Here is a 23,312-nt window from a genome sequence, read left to right on the forward strand (position 1 = left end):
TTTTTAAATAAAATTCATATTTCTGGACTTTACTATGAGTTTGTGCATTTTTCTGTGATTTTAGGTAATTTCTGGCTGAAATTGAGGGACTTGAGCAAAAATCTAATTCAGAGGTTGAAGAAGGACTGCAGATGCTGTTGGTGGATTCTGACCTCCCTGCACCCAAAGTGAATTTTTTCTGGAGCTACAGGAGTCCAAATGGTGCTCTCTCAATTGCGTTGGAAAGTAGACATCCAGGACTTTCCAGCAATATATAATAGTCCATACTTTTTTTCGAGTTTAGATATCGCAAACTGGCGTTCAATGCCAGCTTTCTGCCCTATTCTGGAGTTAAACGCCAAAAACAGGTTGCAAAGCAGAGTTAAACGCCAGAAACAGGTTACAAACTGGCGTTTAACTCCATGGAAGACCTCTACACGTGAAATCTTCAATGCTCAGCCCAAGCACACACCAAGTAGGCCTGGAAGTGGATTTCTGCATCATTTACTCATTTCTGTAAACCCTAGTAATTAGTTTAGTATAAATAGGACTTTTTACTATTGTATTTATATCTTTAATAAGCCTTATGCTATCTTAGACCTTTATGGAGGCTGGTCATTCGGTCATGCCTAGACCTTCATCACTTATGTATTTTCAATGGTAGAGTTTCTACACACCATAGATTAAGGTGTGGAGCTCTGCTGTTCCTCATGAATTAATGCAAAGTACTATTGTTTTTCTATTCAATTCAAGCCTATTTCTTCTCTAAGATATTCATTCGCACACAAGAACATGATGAATGTGATGATTATGTGACGCTCATCATCATTCTCACTTATGAACGCGTGCCTGACAAACACTTCCGTTCTACATGCAAACAAGCTTGAATGCATATCTCTTAGCCTCCTGATCTACGATCAGAGTCTTCGTGGTATAGGCTAGAATTATTGGTGGCCATTCTTAAGATCCGGAAAGTCTAAACCTTGTCTGTGGTATTCCGAGTAGGATCTGGGAAGGGATGGCTGTGATGAGCATCAAACTCGCGAGTGCTGGTGGTAGTGACAGACGCAAAAGGATTACTGAATCCTATTCCTGTATGATCGAGAACCGACAGATGATTAGCCGTGCGGTGACAGCGCATTTTGGACCATTTTCACTGAGAGGACGGGAAGTAGCCATTGACAACGGTGATGCCCTACATAAAGCTTGCCATAGAAAGGAGTATGAAGGATTGGATGAAGGTAGTAGGAAAGCAGAGATTCAGGAGGAACAAAAGCATCTCTATACGCTTATCTGAAACTCTCACCAATGAATTACATAAGTATCTCTATCCTATTTAACGTTTTATTTATCTTTTAATTATTAAAAATCCATAACCATTTGAATCCGCCTGACTGAGATTTACAAGGTGACCATAGCTTGCTTCAAGCCGACAATCTCCGTGGGATCGACCCTTACTCACGTAAGGTTTATTACTTAGAGGACCCAGTGCACTTGCTGGTTAGTTGTGCGAAGTTGTGACAAAGAACTAAGATTATGAACGTGCGTATTAAGTTTTCAGTGCCGTTACCAAGGAATGAACGATCACGATTTCGTGCACCAGATGCTGAAGGTGAAATTTGCGCCCCTCCTATTCCATTTCCAGAACTTGCAAGGAAGCCCAGAAAACAAATGGAACTTAACCCCAAAATGGTAGAAATATTCAAAAAGGTCGAGGTAACTGTTCCCCTTTTTGATGTTATTCAACAGGTACCTAAATACGCAAAGTTTCTAAAAGATTTGTGCATACATAAAGATAAAATTAATGAATTAGAAACTATTCCTTTAGGTAGTTCTATATCTACTTTAATGGGAAATATACCTGAAAAATGTAGTGATCCAGGTCCATGTATGGTTAGCTGTACCATTGGAGGTGTGATATTTTCTGACTGTATGTGCGATTTAGGAGCATGTGTTAGCATAATGCCTTTGTCTATATATGATACTTTGAGGCTCCCTCCCTTAAAAAGGTCGGCAGCTCGTTTTGTGTTAGCAGATAAAAGCATTATCATAGTAGTTGGAATTGCTGAAGATGTACTAGTGAGCATTAAGGGGCTTACATTTCCCATTGATTTCTACATACTAGAAATCCTGCTTGGAAGACCATCATCAATCCTGCTTGGAAGACCATTCCTGAAGACTTCAAAGTTCAAGCTGGATGCATTCTCAGGAACTTACTCCTTTGAGATAGATGGCAGAACAGTGAGTTTCAATTTAAATGAACTTATGAAGCATCCTCCAGAAGATCATTCTATCTTCCAATGCGACATTATTGATGAAACTGTAGCTGAAGTTCACCAGGAAGAATTAGAGGAGAAGTATATGGAGCAAGGTCCAAGTGTGGGGACATTTTCGGAAAACAATGAAAAGACTTTACCATTATCACCGGCCCCGAATGATCCAGAACCTAGCTATGAGCAGAAATTAGAATTAAAGTCCCTTCCTCTACACCTCAAGTATGCTTACCTTGAGGACAAGCAGAAGTTCCCAGTCATCATTGCAAGGGAACTCACTTCTCAACAAGAAGAGCAACTACTCAGAGTACTGAGAAAACATAAGAAAGCAATTGGATGGAGCTTGCCGGATATAGTAGGCATCAGTCCTCAAGTTTTATGAACACAGAATATTCTTAGAAGTGGGAGCAAAGCCTGTCCGTCAGCTTCAAAGAAGATTGAATCCCACCATCTTAGAAGTTGTCAAGAAGGAAGTGACCAGCCTACTTGAAGCAGATATTATTTACCCGATTTCAGATAGTGAATAGGTCAGCCCAGTATAAGTAGTGCCCAAAAAGTCTGGAGTCACAACAATAAAGAATGAGCATGGAGAGCTTCTGAAAACTAGAGTACAGAACTCATGGAGAGTTTGCATTGACTATAGGTGTCTCAACCAAGCCACTCGCAAGGACCATTACCCCTTGCCATTCATTGATCAAATGCTTGATCGCCTGTCAGGTAAATCTCATTATTGTTTTTTTGATGGTTATACAGGATACTTTCAAATTCATGTAGCTCCTGAAGATCAAGAAAAAACTACTTTTACATGTCCTTTTGGGACTTATGCTTATAAGAGAATGCCCTTTGGCTTATGTAATGCACCAGCTACTTTCCAAAGATGCATGATGAGTCTTTTCTCTGATCTTATTAAGAACTGTATGGAGGTTTTTATTGATGATTTTAGCATATATGGTGATTCATTCAGCCTTTGCTTAGATAGTTTATCTAGAGTGTTAGACAGATATGTTAGTACAAACCTTGTATTAAATTTTGAAAAATGTCACTTTATGGTCAAACAAGGAATTGTACTAGGACATGTTATATCTAATACTGGCATTTCTGTAGATCTAGCAAAGGTGGATGTTATTTCTAGTTTACCTTACCCCTCCTCCGTGAGGAAAGTCCGTTCATTCCTTGGCCACGCAGGTTTCTACAGGAGATTTATTAAGGACTTCAGTAAGGTAGCATTACCTTTATCCAGGTTGCTGCAGAAGGAAATTGAGTTCGAGTTCAGTAAAAGCTGTAGGCAAGCGTTTGATAAGCTGAAGACCGCCCTGACTCAAGCCCCAATTGTGAGAGGACCAGATTGGAGCCAGCCATTTAAAATCATGTGTGATGCTTCCAACCATGCAGTAGGAGCAGCGCTGACTCAGCGCGAAGGTAAGAATCCTTTTGTAATTGCTTATGCATCTAAGACTTTAGATGCTGCTCAGTCTAATTATACTACTACTGAAAAAGAGCTTCTCGCTATTGTTTTTGCTCTGGATAAATTCCGAGCCTACTTACTTGGTACTAAGGTAGTAGTGTACTCAGACCATGCAGCTCTGAAATATTTATTAGCTAAAAAGGAGTCCAAACCAAGGCTAATACGTTGGATACTGCTGTTACAAGAATTTGATTTAGAAATTAAGGATAGGAGTGGTAACCAGAATTTAGTGGCAGACCACCTGAGTCGCCTTGAGCGCATTAAGGGTGACTCCACTTCTATAAATGATAATTTCCCATTTGATAACTTACAGGCAGTATCTGAAGTAGTTCCTTGGTATGCACCTGTAGCTAATTACCTAGTTAGCCACACTTTTCCTCCAAACTTTACTAAGCACCAAAGAGACAAGCTAAAAAGCGAGTCCAAATATTATATATGGGATGATCCATATTTATGGAGGTGTGGTACTGACTAGGTAATTAGACGGTGTGTTCCTCAATCAGAATTCCAGTCTGTTTTAGAGGCCTGCCACTCATCTGAGTGTGGAGGATATTTTGGCCCTCAAAGAACGGCTAGAAAAATTCTAGACTGTGGATTCTGGTGGCCTTCTCTTTTTAAAGACGCTGCTAAATTTTATAAATCTTGTTTCTCATGCCAAAGGCTTGGTAATATATCCAAGAGAGATGAGATGCCTCAACAGCATATGATTTTCTGTGAAATTTTTGATGTTTGGGGCATTGAATTCATGGGTCCATTTCCAAATTCTAATGGTTACTTTTATATACTGTTAGCTGTAGATTATATTTCTAAATGAGTGGAAGCAATTCCTACCCGTACTAATGATGCTAACACTGTTGTTTCCTTTGTTAGAAACCATATTATCTGTCGCTTTGGATCACCACGAGCGATCGTGAGCGATCAAGGCACCCATTTTTGTAACAGAAGATTAACGGGACTACTGAAAAAGCATGGGATAATTCACAAAGTAGCAACAGCTTATCATCCCCAGACCAATAGGCAAGCAGAAGTCTCTAACAGAGAGATTAAACGTATTCTGGAGAAGATAGTAAAACCTCATAGGAATGACTGGAGTGCCAGGCTACAAGATGCACTCTGGGGCATATAGAACAGCGTACAAGACACCCATTGGGATGAGCCCCTTCCGCTTAGTATACGGAAATGCTTGCCACCTCCCCGTAGAGGTGGAACACAAGGCTTTCTGGGCTGTGACGGAGTGCAACATAAATCTTACAAAAGCTGGTACTGAAAGAAAGCTGCAACTAGCAGAACTAGAGAACCTTTGCCTAGAAGCATATGACAACTCCAGGCGTTACAAGGAGAAAATGAAGGCTGTCCATGACAAGCACATAAAAAAGAAAGAATTCAGACCAGGGGAGTTAGTTCTACTATATAACTCCAGACTGAGGCTCATGCCAGGTAAATTGAGGTCAAGATGGGAAGGTCTATACAGAGTAGAAAAGGTAGAGCCATATGGAGTTTTCCACCTGCGTTATCCTGTTAACTCCAAATTTCTTAAGGTTAATGGACATCGCCTAAAGCTTTACCATGGTGAGAAGATGAAGAATCAAAAGGAACTAGAGATCTTCCTCTTGGAGGATCCACCAAGAGAAGTTGAATGAGCCTAACGAGCGTCCAACTTAAGGACGTAAAAGCAAAGTGCTAGGTGGGAGACAACCCACCATGGTATGATCGTTCCGTTTCAGTCTTAGTTTTAGTTTTACTTTATTTTTATGATGTTAATGACTCTTCTTATCATCCCTGCATAAAGCTGCATATAGTTTGCATGAGCATGTTTCATATTATTAAAAAAAAAAAAAGAGAAGCATGCGACGCGGCAGCGTCGCTGACGCGTCTGCGTCACAGGTGCAATAGGAAAAAAAGAAGAGTGAATAGCGAGTCACGCGAAAGCGTGGCTGGAGGCGTGCCTTAGGAACAAACATGCCCACGCGTCCGTGTCACCCACGCAGCCACGTCATTTGGAAAATAGGCCTCCCACGCATTTGCGTCACCCACGCGAACGCGTGACCCTAAAAATTCGACGTAAATTGGTGTATGGCAGCATGTTGTGATGGAGCTGGGCTGGAACCAAGATAGAAGCACCAGCCTCATCACGCAACCGCGTTCCCCATGCGGCCGCATCATTTTCAAAATATCACCATTCACGCGATCGCGTCAACCACGCGATCGCGTCACCTTCAAAATTTGGCAAAAATAGTTTTAAACAGAGAGTCGCGTGAACGCACGGCTGCTCTCGCGCCATTCGCACAATTCAAGTCACACGACCGTATGACCCACGCGTCCGCGTCACTTGACACATTCACATGCCATGCGACCTCGTGACCCACGCGTCTGCGTCGCATGCAGCGCACAGAATACCCAGCTCAGCCAAAATATCTTATCTTTTCTTCTCCCAAATCCTTATTTTTCTTTTCCTTTGTTATTTATTTCTTCCCCCTTCCTTCTTCCTCTACTCATTCTCACTTTTTACATTCTCCTCCTTTATTTTTCACACCCATCATCAAGGTTCTTTTCTTTCTTTCTTTACTTTTTACTTTCCCCTATCAATTTTATTTTTGTTTTATATTTTTTTCTTTTCACCTTCATAATCTATATTTTCCCTTATTTTTCTTTCTTTTTATCTCTTTTTATTGGTGTTGAAAATTTATCTCAGTCTTTATTTTCCATATTTTGCTTGTGGATTATCATGGCTTTGTTTGACAATTATATATTACTCTTCATAAGGGTTGCTTGCATGTTCAAATTTATTACTTCCAATAACACATTCAACATGCATGCTATGTGTTTGTGAAAATTCCCGTATGGCATTGTAAATTATTCTAATTTATTCTATTCCACTATTTTAATGCCTGCTTTTCACAAAACCCCTTTTATATTTTATTGATTAAAATATAATTGTCAATACAAACAGATTGTTAGTTTGAATGATGAGGTAATCTAACTTGGACATTGAATGCTTGTTCTATGCTACTCATGCCTTTGCCGGCATGCCAATAAACATCTTACATTTAATTGTCATCATATTCATTTACTATCTTACCTTTGATGACCTTTTCACATGTAGTCTAGACCATGTGTTAACGATATCCCTCCTTACCATGCATTTATTACCACTCATAATATTCGCTCCTTTGCTCGAACCCTTAACTTTACATGTACTTACCTCTTCCCTTTTTCAGGATGGCCACCAAGAAAGGAAAAGAGAAAGCTATTTCCAATCCACCAGCAAGGAGAGGAACTAAAAGAGCATTAGTGGCAGAGCCATCTTCAACAGCAGTAAAGCCCTCAACAAAAAGAATTAAGAGGATCATCAAGGTCGATGAAAAAGAAAAAGCCTTTCCAACAAAGGATACTGCGCGGTTTTCTAACCGCTATTGTGAGCAGATGTTCCACATCCTGGCAGAGAGGAATTACAACAATGAATACCTTCTCATCCTCCCATCCCGCATTGCTGAATTTGTTGAGCCGCAAATTAAACGAAGACAATGGGATTCCTATGGAGACAGCTACGGCAGGTTAATCTCTCATGGGTAGTAGAATTCTACTCCAAATTTCACATGGCAACCATGTAGTCTGTCTATATCCGTCAGAAGCAAGTCCCCATAACTGAAGAGGCCATTCAACAAGCTTTAGATCTTCCCCCCTGCTCCAGAACGATTGGACGCATTCCAAGAAGTCTCACTCAAGCGCCAGACACACCAATTTGACTGGGACACTGTTCTCAGCGTTATAGCACAACCTGGCAGCAGATGGATCTACGGATACCATTGATCCCGACCAAAAGGGATATCGGCTTCAGCACTTACCTTAGAGGCTCGAGTATGGGCACAGATCATGTCCCATTATATCTTTCCGAGCACTCACAAGTCCTCCTTTACTGCAGACATGGCTATTTTACTCTGGTGTATCCTTACAGACCAGCACCTAAATTTACCAAGACACATCTGGAATGCAATGGGACACGTACAAATTGCGAGCAACTTACCTTTTCCCGCCTTGGTTTCAGATCTCGTCTCGGCAGCCAGAGTCTCCTGCAAAGCTGGGGACACCAAAGCCATACTCCCACGGGATGATCAGTATGTCCCTAACGGGAAATATATCAGACCATCAGCAGCCACTACGAGTCAGCCTACAAAACTGGCTAAAAACATTCCTCCTTCAACACCACAAGCACCTACAACAAACCAACTGCTCCATCAGATACTTGAAAGGTTAGATTGGCAGGAACACAAAGCAAAGCTAAGAGAGCACCGTAACAAGCGCTGATTCACATACCTCAAGTAGCTACTTATGGGAAACTACAAAGACCCAAACAACTTGGAGTCCACTTCATTTACCAGCACAAGGAGCCATGATGATCCCGATGGTGGAGATGCTGCTACCAGCCCCCTTCTGTTCCTGACAGATGGCACCGAGGACGGTGCAAAGCCTTAAGTGTGGGGAGGTCAGTCAGTACCTGACTTTCAGAGGTAATTTCTTTTCCTTAAACATTAGTAAAATAGGATATTTAGTTAATTTTTCTTTTGTAGAATAGGATAGATTGCATAGAAATAAGTTATTCACATGCATGTTCTACTTGATTGAAAATAATGAGTTTCTTCTAAGACCCTACTTTTTGAAAAATTTCAATAATTTAAATCAAAACCTTTGTGTAAACTTGTTTGAAGTTGTATTTGGAACATAGTTTAAAAAGCTAAGAATACACAACCTGAGAGATTTGAGCTTATTACATGGTTACATTATTTAACCATAATTATTTTATTCTTGTGTTTTTGCTTCTCTATGATTGTGATCTTTATTTTGTTTCATCCTATATGTCCAATGTTTAATATGTTATATGCATGCGTATGATTGAGGCCATTATTTGCTTAGCTCACTTATCCCAAATAAGCCTACCCTTTAAATTACCTTTGTCAGCCACTTTGAGCCTTTTAAATCCCATTTGTTCTATATTTTACCACATTACTATCCTTAAGCGGAAAAACAATTAAATATCCCAATTAAATCTTTGGTTAGCTTAAGATAGGAATGGTGTGTTAATTAAGTATGGGAAAAATGTGGGAACAAGGGTTAATAAGGGAATGTGTCATGATAAAATAGTAGGAATTTGGGTACCTACTCATGTGAAACTATGAAAATTTAAAATCCATGTGCATTGATAAGCTATTTTTATTTTACAAAAAAAAATTAATTTTATAATAAACAAGTAAATAAATAAGGGGATAAAATTACCCCAATGTTAAGCTAATGAAAAATCAATGCATATGTGATAAAATTAAAGAAAAATTGATACATGAGTATGTAATGCAAAAGTGAAGATTATGGGTAGCTAGGCATGATTCTAGAGTTATATAGAGTGTATGTATGTTAGGTGAAAGCTTAGGTTAATTAAAGATTCAAATTATAAATCTCACTTAGCCATATACATATACCCTTACCCTTACCTTAGCCTCATTACAACCTTAAAACAGACCTCATGATGTTTGCATTAGTATGTTAAATATTGTTGATTGGTTAGGTGAAGAACAATTTTTAGAAAGCATGACTAGAGAAGAGTAGAGTGATTACCCTATACACCTGAGTGATTAGAGTGCATATACACCATCAGTAAGGGTTCAGTGCTTAATTCTATGTTCCCTACTTTCATAAGCTATCTTCTTACAATGTTACCTGTATTTACTATATGAATTGAGTTAGTGAAATCTAATTTATATTTGTCTTGAAGAGCTTGTTTACTTTTAACCAAGTAGACAAGAAGCATATAGTTGTATTCACATATATATATATATATATATATATATATATATATAGGTTGCATTGCATTTAATGAGTTTCACATGTCCCTACTCATTTATTTTATCTCCTTCAACTAAGCATGAGGACATGCTAATGTTCAAGTGTGGGGAGGTTGATAAACCATTATTTTATGATTTATATTGTGTTTAATTGTTTGGTTTTATCAATTCTTTACCCACTTATTCATATGACAAGCATGTATTTACAATTCCTTCCAAAAATCAATCCATGGTGGAAAACTTGCTTTCTAGAGACTTTTAATTATGTACTTTAATTCTCCTTTATCACATTCGATGCCGTGATTTGTGTGTTAAGTGTTTCAGGCTTCATAGGGCATGAATGACTTGGAAATTGGAGGGGAGGCTTGAAAAAAATGGAAGGAACACAAGAAACTAAGGAGATGACCAGCGAGCAATTACGTTAGCGCATGGCCCACGTGAACGCGCAAAGTGAAGAATTTGCAGCGACGCAGACGCGTGCCTGACGCAAACGCGTGGATTGGAGTCTGCACGCCTAACGCGGACGCGTGCCTGACGCGAACGGGTGGCAAGGAAAAAGCTGAATGACGCGAACGCGTGGACGACGTGTACGCGTGACATGCGCGATCTGGAAAAATAATAGAATATGCTAGGGGCGATTTCGGGCCACTTTTTGACCCAGTTTTTGGCCCAAAAATACAGATTAAACCTAGGGAACATGCAGAGGCTCAGAAGGCATCCACACACATTGAGATTCATCACATTAGGATTACACTTAGTTTTAGATCTGAGTTTTTAGAGTTGCATTACATTGATAGTTTATGCTTTTGCTTGGATTTTTGGGATGCTGAAAGCCATTACCTCCGTTGAAGACATTACTTTAGTTTGTTTCCTTATTCCTTTATTTTTAATTAGTTACTCATTGACTCTATTCAATTAAGTATGTTACATTTTGGATTTATTAATATATGAAGTTATTTTTATTTAATTGATTTTAATTCTCCATTTTATTTTAATTAATTATGTCTTCTCATATTTTTATGATTATTAATTTCATGTCAATGGAGTAGAATTTCTACTTAACATGGGGGTTGATTAAGAGGTGATACTTGAGTTGGAATGCTCAAGTGCTTGGTTAAACTGGACGTTGTTGGCTAATTCCATACCTACTAACACTAGACCTCCCCAAGGGAGAGGGCTAGGACCTGAGGGTAAGAGTTAGTTCAATCAGCATACCTTTCCTTACTTAGTAAGGGGAAATCGAGTGAGAACAGCAACCTTTTTACACCACACTTGAGAAGATTCTCACAAGGATAGAAGTTCCACTTAATTATTCCCCCAGTCAAGGCCTTTTATTCAAAGAATCAATAATTATTCTTAGTTTATTTTTATTGCCTTAATTCACAATTATTTTAATTGCTCATTATCAAACTCAACTTTCTGGGACCTTTCTGATTAATAAATTAGCACTATTTCCTACAACTCGTTGGGAGACGACCAGGGACTCATACTCCCAGTATTTTATTTCTAAAATTTGTGACAACCCTTTTTAAATTGGTGAGGCAGATCTTAGCCGGTTAAGAGCTATACGTGCAACGCTGTTCTCTTAATTGAAATCTCTTAATTGGTTAACTTCTATCACGCACTAAGTACCCTGAAATTATAGTTTCTTAGGGAAGAAGTCATTATTTTGACCAAGTAACTCTATAGAGACTAACTATCATGCAAAGGGTATTTACAAGCAAGACTAACTACTAAGCAAAAGATAAATCCATGGGTGTTGAAAGAAAGAGATTGTTACCCATGGAGATCGGTCGAACGACCTCCCCACACTTAGAATTTAGCACGGTCCTCCGTGCTACCAACAATGCCCAAAGGACGGTCGGGACCAGAACCTTCACTATCCCCTTCATCCGAGCTCCCATCACTTGGGTTTGAGGTGGATGTGAATATTTCGGATTCCTCCATGCTAGGGGTAACACAACGCAGAAGCTTCAAGATGTAAGTGTATCGGCGTTGGTTGCGCCACTCATATCTATCAATCTTCTGGTGTAGATCTTCTATCCTTTGATGGGTGGATCTTTGCCGTGGTGGTGACGATGAGGTGGAAGGGATAGTAGATAGGAGGGCTATGTCAAGGCTTGGGTTGTTCATAGGAAGATGTAAGTATTTTCCGCTTGGGACCACATCGCCCTTAGCCAGAATGATAGCCTTCGTGTCCATGGATTCCCAAGGAACATCCGCAGCAGCAACTAAATTAGAAACCAATGCTGGAAATGGCAAATTACCCCGGGCGTGGACTTGTCCCATCGCTTGCTTGACAAGAAGCGGAATGTTCACCGGTCTCTCCGTGAGAACACACCAAACAAGCAAAGCAAGATCTGCCGTGAAGGACGACTTGTGGGTGCTAGGTAGCACATAGTGGGATAGGATCTGGGCCCAAGCTCTAGCTTCTACGGTGAGGAATCGTGCGTCAATGCACTTGGGCCTCATTCAGAGTTGACCATGGGTCCAAAATGTCTCTGGTTCAGTAATGACTCGGAGGATCGAGTCCCAATCAAATCTATACTCTTCTTGCTGACGTAAGACTTCTTGGTAGCCATCCATGTCACTTGGTACTGGTAAGACATCAAGCACTTGCTGAATAGCCTCTTCTGAAACTGAGACTTGCTTCCGGCGCACGTATACCAATTGAAGAGAGGGAAGATGGTAGTTAGTGTAGAACTCTACCACCCACGAGAGGTTTACCTCTTGTGGTTTTCTCAGGAGGAACTCCCATCCTCGCCATTCAATGCGGGGTAGAATATAAGGAGCAACCTTGTCCGGCGGAGCGAGTAGATGCCCAACATGATAGTCCCTCTCAACCATGGCGGGGAACACAAGTTCACAAAAGCGGTTGGGGAATCTTGAAGAATCCTTTGCCGGTTTGCTCTTCTCATTTTCATCAATAGGAGCAGGTGCTTTCGCCTTCTTAGATAGGGGTTTGGCTCCTAATGAAGAGTGCGCCTTAGAGTTTGACTTTTGAGGTGCCCTCTTTACGGCTGGTTTCCTTGAAGCTTTCTCCTTGCCTTTCTTGGTGGCCATCCTGAAAAAGGAAGGGAAAAAGGAAAGCATTAAACCCAAAGAATCATCTCAACAAAAACATACAAGTGAGAAGTAGTGCCCGAAAGAAGTGTGCCACAAAATGATCATAGAGGCATGGGTCACAACACTTGGCATGGGATGCAAGAGGGGGTAAAGCATGCAATATGGCATGAGAAGAATAATCTCAAGCATCCATAACAAAGAGCAAGTCATGTTCAATGAGTATCTAATTAGCACGTATAAAGCAAAGTGGACTCAATGCACTTAGAAGAGAGCAAGTCAATAAGGAGGAAGCACTGATAATGCGAAATTGTTACTCAGGTTGTAAAATTTGTTGTTCATTCTCTCCCTGGCAATGGCGCCAACAAACTGGTGCACAATACCATGGTCCAAACATAACTTCACAACTTCGCACAACTAACCAGCAAGTGCACTGGGTCGTCCAAGTAATAAAACCTTACGTGAGTAAGGGTCGATCCCACGGAGATTGTTGGTATGAAGCAAGCTATGGTCACCTTGTAAATCTCAGTCAGGTGGATATCAAATGGTTATGGAGTTTTCGAAAATAACAATAAATAACAGAAAATAAAGATAAAGATACTTATGTATATCATTAGTGAGAATTTCAGATAAGCGTATAGAGATGCTTTCGTTCCTTTGAACCTCTGCTTTCCCGCTGTCTTCATCCAATCAGTCTTACTCCTTTCCATGGCAAGCTTTATGTAAGGGCATCACCGTTGTCAATGGCTACATCCCATCCTCTCTGTGAAAATGGTCCAAATGCTCTGTCACGGCATGGCTAATCATCTGGAGGTTCTCGATCATACTGGAATAGGATTTACTATCCTTTTGCGTCTGTCACTACGCTCAGCACTCGCGAGTTTGAAGTTCGTCACAGCCATCCCTTCCCAGATCCTACTCAGAATACCACAGATAAAGTTTAGACTTTCCGGATCTCAGGAATGGCCATCCATGGGTTCTAACTTATACCACGAAGATTCTAATATCTCGGACTCGGTCCCCTGTATTAGATATCTAAGAGATATTCATTCTAGCTTGTTTGCATGTAGAACGGAAGTGTTTGTCAGGCACGCGTTCATGAGTGAGAATGATGATGAGCGTCACATAATCATCACATTCATCATGTTCATGGGAACGAATGGATATCTTAGAAGCGGAACAAGTTGAATTGAATAGAAAAACAGTAGTACTTTGCATTAAATCATGAGAAACAGCAGAGCTCCACACCTTAATCTATGGAGTGCAGAAACTCTACCGTTTGAAAATACATAAGTGATAATGGTCCAGGCATGGCCGAATGGCCAGCCCCCAAACATGATCAATATGATCCAAAGATGAACTAAAAAATCATTAGATGATCCAAAGATGTCAAATACAATAGTAAAAAGTCCTATTTATACTAAACTAGTTACTAGGGTTTATAGAAGTAAGTAATTGATGCATAAATCCAATTCCAGGGCCCACTTGGTATGTGCTTGGGCTGAGCTTGAAGTTTACACGTGGAGAGGTCATTCTTGGAGTTGAACGCCAGTTTGTAGCGTGTTTCTGGCGTTCAACTCTGGCTTGTGACGTGTTTCTGGCGTTTAACTCCAGACTACAGCGTAGAACTGGCGTTCAACGCCCTTTTGTGTCATCTAAACTCGGCCAAAGTATGGATTATTATATATTTCTGGAAAGTCCTGGATGTCTACTTTCCAACGCAATTCGAAGCGCGCCATTTTGAGTTCTGTAGCTCCAGAAAATCAACTTTGAGTGCAGGGAGGTCAGAATCCAACAGCATCAGCAGTCCTTCTTCTACCTCTGAATTTGATTTTTGCTCAAGTCCCTCAATTTCAGCCAGAAAATACCTGAAATCACAGAAAAACACACAAACTCATAGTAAAGTCGAAAAATGTGAATTTAACATAAAAACTAATGAAAATATCCCTAAAAGTAACTAGATTCTACTAAAAACATACTAAAAATAATGCCAAAAAGCGTATAAATTATCCGCTCATCACAACACCAAACTTAAATTGTTGCTTGTCCCCAAGCAACTGAAAATCAAATAGGATAAAAAGAAGAGAATATACTATAAATTCCAAACTATCAATGAAACATAGCTCCAATCAGATGAGCGGGACTTGTAGCTTTTTGCCTCTTGAATAGTTTTGGCATCTCACTTTATCCATTGAGGTTCAGAATGATTGGCATCTATAGGAACTCAGAGTTCAGATAGTGTTATTGATTCTCCTAGTTCAGTATGTTGATTCTTGAACACAGCTACTTTATGAGTCTTGGCCGTGGCCCTAAGCATTTTGTTTTCCAGTATTACCACCGGATACATAAATGCCACAGACACATAATTGGGTGAACCTTTTCAGATTGTGACTCAGCATTGCTAAAGTCCCCAATTAGAGGTGTCCAGGGTTCTTAAGCACACTCTTCTTTTGCTTTGGACCTTTACTTTAACCGCTCAGTCTCAAGTTTTCACTTGACACCTTCACGCCACAAGCACATGGTTAGGGACAGCTTGGTTTAGCCGCTTAGGCCAAGATTTTATTCCTTTAGGCCCTCCTATCCACTGATGCTCAAAGCCTTGGGATCCTTTTTATTACCCTTGCCTTTTGGTTTTAAGGGCTATTGACTTTTTGCTCTTGCCTCTTGGTTTTAAGAGCTTTTGGCTTTTTCTGCTTGCTTTTTCTTTTTTTTTTCTATTTTTTTTCACCATTTTTTTTCTGCAAGCTTTGTATTCACTGCTTTTTCTTACTTCAAAAATCATTTTTATGATTTTTCAGATTATCAAATAACATGTCTCCTTGTCATCATTCTTTCAAGAGCCAACATATTTAACATTCTTAAACAACAACTTCAAAAGACATATGCACTGTTCAAGCATTCATTCAGAAAACAAAAAGTATTGTCACCACATCAATATAATTAAACTAAGTTCAAGGATAAATTCAAAACTCATGTACTTCTTGTTCTTTTGAATTAAAAAATTTTTTATTTAAGAGAGGTGATGGATTCATATTCACTACTTTAAGGCATAGACACTTAGACACTAATGATCATGTAATAAAGACAGAAACACAGATAAACACTTAGCATAGAGAAAACGAAAAATAGAGAATGTAAGAACAAGGAATGAGTCCACCTTAGTGATGGTAGCGTTTCCTCCTTGAGGAACCAATGATGTCCTTGAGCTCTTCTATGTCTCTTCCTTGTCTTTGTTGCTCCCCTCATTGCTTTTTGATCTTCTCTAATTTCATGAAGGATGATGGAGTGCTCTTGATGTTCCACCCTTAGTTGTCCCATGTTGGAACTTAGTCCTCCTAGGGAGGTGTTGATTTGCTCCCAAAAATTCTGTGGAGGAAAGTGCATCCCTTGAGGTATCTCGGGGATTTCTTGATGATGAGCTTCCTCACGTGTTTCTTGAGCTCCATGAATGGGCTCTCTTGTTTGCTCCATCCTTTTCTTAGTGATGGGCTTCTCTTCCTCAATAGGAATGTCTCCTTCTATGTCAATCCCAGCCGAATTGCATAGATGGCAAATGAGGTGAGGAAAAGCTAACCTTGCCATAGTGGAGGACTTGTCAGCCACCTTGTAGAGTTCTTAAGGTATAATCTCATGAACCTCCACCTCTTCTCCAATCATGATGCTATGGATCATGATGGCCCGATCCACAGTAACTTCAGATCGGTTGCTAGTGGGGATGATGGAGCGTTGGATAAACTCCAACCATCCTCTAGCCACAGGCTTAAGGTCCAGTCTTCTAAGTTGAACCCGTTTGCCTTTTGAGTCAATCTTCCATTGAGCTCCTTCCACACATATGTCCATGAGGACTTGGTCCAACCTTTTATCAAAGTTGACCCTTCTAGTGTAGGGGCGTGCATCTCCTTGCATCATAGGCAAGTCAAACGCCAACCTCACATTTTCCGGACTAAAATCTAAGTATTTCCCCCGAACCATGGTGAGATAATTCTTTGGGTTCGGGTTCTTACTTTGATCATGGTTCCTAGTGATCCATGCATTGGCATAGAACTCTTGAACCATTAGGATGCCGACTTGTTGAATGGGGTTTGTTAGAACTTCCCAACCTCTTCTTTGGATTTCATGTCGGATCTCCAGATACTCATTTCTCTTGAGCTTGAAAGGGACCTCGGGGATCACCTTCTTCTTGGCCACAACATCATAGAAGTGGTCTTGATGGGCTTTGGAGATGAATCTTTCCATCTCCCATGACTCGGAGGTGGAAGCTTTTGTCTTCCCTTTTCCTTTTCTAGAGGATTCTCCGGTCTTGGGTGCCATCAATGGTAATGGAAAAACAAAAAGATTATACTTTTACCACACCAAACTTAGAATATTGCTCGCCCTCGAGCAAGAGAAGAAAGAATAGATGAAGAAGAAGAAGAAAATATGGAGGAGAGGAGGGAGAGGTGTATTTGGCCAAGAAGGGGAAGAGAGGGTTGTGTTGTGTGAAAATGAGGAAGAAGGAAGGGCTTTATATAGGGAGGGGAGGGGGGGTTAAGGTTCGGCCATATAGGGTGGGTTTGGGTGGGAGATTGGTTTGAATTTTGAAGGTAGGTGGAGTTTATGAGGTAGGTTTTTGGGGAAGAGTGGATGGATGTGAGTGGTGAAGTGGTGATAGGGAAGAGAGATTGAGGTGATTGGTGAAGAGTTTTGGGAAAGAGTGTTTATTGGGAAGAGAGGAAGAACATTGAGAAGAGGGAAGAGAATGAGTGGTGGTAGGTGGGGGTCTTGTGGGGTCCACAGATGCTGAGTTGATCCTGTGGGGTCCACAGATCCTGAGGTGTCAAGGAATTGCATCCCTGCACCAATTAGGCATGTAAAATGCCTTTGCATGCAATTCTGGCGTTTAAACGCCGAATTGATGCTTGTTCTGGGCGTTCAGCGCCCAGATGCAGCATATTTCTGGCGTTGAACGCCAGCCAGATGCTTGTTTCTGGCGTTCAGCGCCAGCTCTTCCTCAGTGTGCATTTCTGGCGTCTGAACGCCAGGATGCTGCTTGTTTCTGGTGTTCATTGCCAGATCCATGCTCTGTTCTGGCGTTGAACGCCAGCCAGATGCTCCCTACTGGCGTTTAAACGCTAGTAAGATCCTCCTCCAGGGTGTGATTTTTCTTCTGCTATTTTTGATTCTGTTTTTGATTTTTCTATTTATTTTGTGACTCCACATGATCATGAACCTAATAAAACATGAAAGAAAAATAAAAATAAAAATAAAATTAGATAAATAAAAATTGGGTTGCCTCCCAACAAGCGCTTCTTTAATGTCAATAGCTTGACAGTGGGCTCTCATGGAGCCTCACAGATGTTCAGAGCATTGTTGAGACTCCCCAACACCAAACTTAGAGTTTGGATATAGGAGTTCAACACCAAACTTAGAGTTTGGTTGTGGCCTCCCAACAGCAAACTTAGAGTTTGACTGTGGAGGCTCTGGTTGACTCTGTTTTGAGAGAAGCTTACTGTGCTTCTTTTCCATGTTTACAGAAGAATGTCCTTGAGTTTTAAACTCAAGGGAGTCCTCATTCAATTGAAGGACTAGTTCACCTCTGTTAACATCAATCACAGCTCTTGCTGTGGCTAGGAAGGGTCTTCCAAGGATGATGGATTCATCCTCATCCTTCCCAGTATCTAGGATTATGAAATCAGCAGGGATGTAAAGGCCTTCAACCTTTACTACTATGTCCTCTACTTGTCCATAAGCCTGTTTTCTGGAATTGTTTGCCATCTCTAATGAGATTTTAGCAGCTTGTACCTCAAAGATTCCCAGTTTCTCCATTACAGAGAGTGGCATGAGGTTTATTCCTGACCCAAGATCACATAGAGCCTTCTCAAAGGTCATGGTGCCTATGGTACAAGGTATTAGGAACTTTCCAGGATCCTGTTTCTTCTGAGGCAGTCTCAGTTGATCCAATGCATTTAGTTCATTGGTGAACAGGGGAGGTTCATCTCCCCAAGTCTCATTACCAAATAAATTGGCATTCAGCTTCATGATTGCACCAAGGAACTTGGTAACTTGCTCTTCAGTAACATCCTCATTCTCTTCAGAAGAAGAATACTCATCAGAGCTCATGAAGGGCATAAGGAGGTTCAATGGAATCTCTATGGTCTCTAGATGAGTCTTAGATTCCTTTGGTTCCTCAGAGGGGAACTCCTTAGTGATCACTGGATGTCCTAAGAGGTCTTCCTCCTTGGGATTCACGTCCTCCCCTTCCTCCTTGGATTCGGCCATGATGGTTATATCAATGGCCTTGCACTCTCCTTTTGGATTTTCTTCTGTATTGCTTGGGAGAGTACTAGGAGGGATTTCAGTAATCCTTTTACTCAGCTGGCCCACTTGTGCTTCCAAATTTCTAATGGAGGACCTTGTTTCATTCATGAAACTCACAGTGGCCTTAGATAGATCAGAGACTAAATTTGCTAAGCTAGATGGATTCTGCTCAGAATTCTCTATCTGTTGCTGAGTGGATGATGGATACGGCTTGCTATTGCTAAACCTGTTTCTTCCACCATTATTAAAGCCTTCTTGAGGCTTTTGTTGATCCTTCCATGAGAGATTTGGGTGATTTCTCCATGAGGGGTTATAGGTGTTTCCGTAAGGTTCACCCATATAATTTACCTCTGCTATTGCAGGGTTCTCAGGATCATAAGCTTCTTCTTCAGAAGATGCCTCTTGAGTACTGTTGGGTGCAGCTTGCATTCCATTCAGACTCTGAGAAATCATATTGACTTGCTGAGTCAATATTTTGTTCTGAGCCAATATGGCGTTCAGAGTATCAATTTCAAGAATTCCCTTCTTCTGAGGCGTCCCATTATTCACAGGATTCCTTTCAGAAGTGTACATGAACTGGTTATTAGCAACCATGTCAATGAGTTCTTGAGCTTCTGCAAGCGTTTTCTTTAGGTGAATGGATCCACCTGTAGAAGTATCCAATGACATCTTAGCTAATTCAGACAGACCATCATAGAATATATCTAGGATGGTCCATTCTGAAAGCATGTCAGAAGGACACTTTTTGGTCAGTTCCTTGTATCTCTCCCAAGCTTCATAGAGGGATTCACCTTCTTTCTGTCTGAAGGTTTGAACATCCACTCTAAGCTTACTCAGCTTTTGAGGAGGAAAGAACTTGGCTAAGAAAGCCTTGACCAGCTTATCCCAAGAGTTCAGGCTATCCTTATGTTGAGAGTCCAACCATATTCTAGCTCTGTCTCTCACAGCAAAAGGGAAAAGCATGAGCCTGTAGACTTCAGGATCTACTCCATTAGTCTTTACAGTATCACATATCTACAAGAATTCAGTTAAGAACTGAAAAGGATCTTCAGATGGAAGTCCATGAAACTTGCAGTTCTGTTGCATCAGAGAAACTAATTGAGGTTTCAGCTCAAAGTTGTTAGCTCCAATGGCAGGAATGGAGATGCTTCTTCCATGTAAATTGGAATTAGGTACAGTGAAGTCACCAAGCATCCTTCTTGCATTATTATTATTTTCGGCTGCCATCTCCTCTTCATGTTCGAAAATTTCTAAAAGGTGCTTGCTGGATTGTTGTAATTTAGCTTCTCTTAGTTTCCTCTTCAGAGTCCTTTCAGGTTCTGGATCTGCTTCAACAAGAATGTTCTTGTCCTTGCTCCTGCTCATATGAAAGAGAGGGAATAGAAAAATAATAATAATAGGGATCCTTTTTTCCCAGGTATAGAGATTCCCCTGTGTGAGTAGAAGAAAAGAAGAGTAGAAGAAAAGAAGAAGAGAAAATCTGAACTCAGAGAGAGAGAGGGGGTTCGGATTTTTGGTGAGTGAGGAAGAGATGTTAGTAAATAAATAAATAAATAGAAAAAGATGAGAGGGAGAAGTTTTCGAAAATAATTTTTGAAAAAGAGTTAGTGATTTTCGAAAATTAGGAATGAAATCAAATTAAAATTAAAAATTAAACAATTAATTAATTAAAAAGAATTTTTGTAAAAGAGGGAAGAGATTTTCGAAAATTAGAGAGAGAGAGTTAGTTAGGTAGTTTTGAAAAAGATAAGAAATAAACAAAAAGTTAGTTAGTTAGTTGAAACAAATTTGAAAATCAATTTTGAAAAGATAAGAAGATAGGAAGTTAAAAAAGATATTTTAAAATCAAATTTTTTTGAAAAAGATATGTTTTAAAAAGATATGATTAAGAAGATATGATTGAAATTAGTTTTGAAAAAGATTTGAACTTTAAAATCAAAATTAATGACTTGACTCACAAGAAATCACAAGATATGATTCTATAACTTAAAGTTTGAATCTTTCTTAACAAGCAAGTAACAAACTTGAAATTTTTGAATCAAAACATTAATTGTTGATGATATTTTCGAAAATTATGAAGTAAGGATAAGAAAAAGATTTTTGAAAAATATTTTAAAAATTTTCGAAAATAAATAAGAAAAATGAAAAAGATTTGATTTTTGAAAAAGATAAGATTTTTAAATTGAAAATTTGATTTGACTCATAAGAAACAACTAAATTTTAAAATTTTTTGAAAAAGTCAAATCTAATTTTCGAAATTTTAAGAGAGAAAAAGGGGAAGATATTTTTTTGATTTTTGAATTTTTAATGATGAGAGAGAAAAACATGAAAATGATGCAATGCATGAAAATTTTGGATCAAAACAATGAAGGCATGCAAGAATGCTATGAATGTCAAGATGAACACCAATAACACTATGAAGATCATGATGAACATCAAAAACTTATTTTTGAAAAATTTTCAAGAAAAGAAAACATGCAAGACACCAAACTTAGAAATTTTTCATGTATAGACACTATGAATGCAAGAATGTATATGAAAAACAAGAAAAGACACAAAACAAGAAAATATGAAGATCAAACAAGAAGACTGGCCAAGAACAACTTGAAGATCATGAAGAACACTCTGAATGCATGAATTTTCGAAAAATGCAAAGAATTTTTAGAAAAAATGCAATTGACACCAAACTTGAAATTGACTCAAGACTCAAACAAGAAACACAAAATATTTTTTATTTTTATGATTTTATGATTTTTTTTTGGATTTTTCGAAAATTAATGTGAAAAAAGAAAAATAAGGATTCCAAAATTTTTAATATGAATTCCAAGAATCTTGTACTCTTAGTCTAAAGCTCCAATCTGAGGGTTAGTCATGGCTTAATAGCCAGCCAAGCTTTAGAAGATACAAATTAGGCATACGATAGCTGAAACTTCATCCAACTTCATATACTTATAAGTGGAAGCCTCAGTCTAAAAGAATTAGACATGGCTTTACAGCCAGCCAGGCTTCAACATGTTACCATGAAACACTAGAATTCATTCTTAAAAATTCTAAAATAATTTTCGAAAACAGATGAGAAATTTTTGAAAGATTTTTGAAAAATTTTTGAAAATAAAACAAAAAGAAAATTACCTAATCTGAGCAACAAGATGAACCGTCAGTTGTCCAAACTCGAACAATCCCCGGCAACGGCGCCAAAAACTTGATAATGCGAATTTGTTACTCAGGTTGTAAAATTTGTTGTTCGTTCTCTCCCTGGAAATGGCACCAACAAACTGGTGCACAATACCATGGTCCAAACATAACTTCACAACTTCGCACAACTAACCAGCAAGTGTACTGGGTCGTCCAAGTAATAAAACCTTACGTGAGTAAGGGTTGATCCCACAGAGATTTTTGGTATGAAGCAAGCTATGGTCACCTTGTAAATCTCAGTCAGGCGGATATCAAATGGTTATGGAATTTTCGAAAATAATAATAAATAAACAGAAAATAAAGATAAAGATACTTATGTATATCATTGGTGAGAATTTCAGATAAGCGTATAGAGATGCTTTCGTTCCTTTGAACCTCTGCTTTCCCGCTGTCTTCATCCAATCAGTCTTACTCCTTTCCATGGCAAGCTTTATGTAAGGGCATCACCGTTGTCAATGGCTACATCCCATCCTCTCTGTGAAAATGGTCCAAATGCTCTGTCACGGCATGGCTAATCATCTGGAGGTTCTCGATCATACTGGAATAGGATTTACTATCCTTTTGCGTCTGTCACTACGCCCAGCACTCGCGAGTTTGAAGTTCGTCACAGCCATCCCTTCCCAGATCCTACTCAGAATACCACAGACAAGGTTTAGACTTTTCGGATCTCAGGAATGACCATCCATGGGTTCTAACTTATACCACGAAGATTCTAATATCTCGGACTCGGTCCCCTGTATTAGATATCTAAGAGATATTCATTCTAGCTTGTTTGCATGTAGAATGGAAGTGTTTGTCAGGCACGCGTTCATGAGTGAGAATGATGATGAGCGTCACATAATCATCACATTCATCATGTTCTTGGGAACGAATGGATATCTTAGAAGCGGAACAAGTTGAATTGAATAGAAAAACAGTAGTACTTTGCATTAAATCATGAGAAATAGCAGAGCTCCACACCTTAATCTATGGAGTGCAGAAACTCTACCGTTTGAAAATACATAAGTGATAATGGTCCAGGCATGGCCGAATGGCCAGCCCCCAAACATGATCAATATGATCCAAAGATGAACTAAAAAATCATTAGATGATCCAAAGATGTCAAATACAATAGTAAAAAGTCCTATTTATACTAAACTAGTTACTAGGGTTTATAGAAGTAAGTAATTGATGCATAAATCCACTTCCGGGGCCCACTTGGTGTGT

The 23,312-nt window shown here is 39.5% G+C and overlaps 1 non-coding gene across 1 annotated transcript; it reads left to right on the plus strand.

The window, feature by feature from the left end:
* The first annotated feature begins 19,634 nt into the window (after window positions 1-19,634).
* LOC148568145 (small nucleolar RNA R71) lies at window positions 19,635-19,742 on the plus strand. The gene has a single exon (XR_015882756.1). It is a non-coding gene; the product is annotated as a small nucleolar RNA R71 (small nucleolar RNA).
* The last annotated feature ends 3,570 nt before the right edge of the window (window positions 19,743-23,312 follow it).

This window comes from Arachis ipaensis, chromosome B4 (genome assembly GCF_059453495.1).
Source record: "Arachis ipaensis isolate K30076 ecotype BB chromosome B4, ASM5945349v1, whole genome shotgun sequence".
NCBI classification, from domain to species: domain Eukaryota; kingdom Viridiplantae; phylum Streptophyta; class Magnoliopsida; order Fabales; family Fabaceae; genus Arachis; species Arachis ipaensis.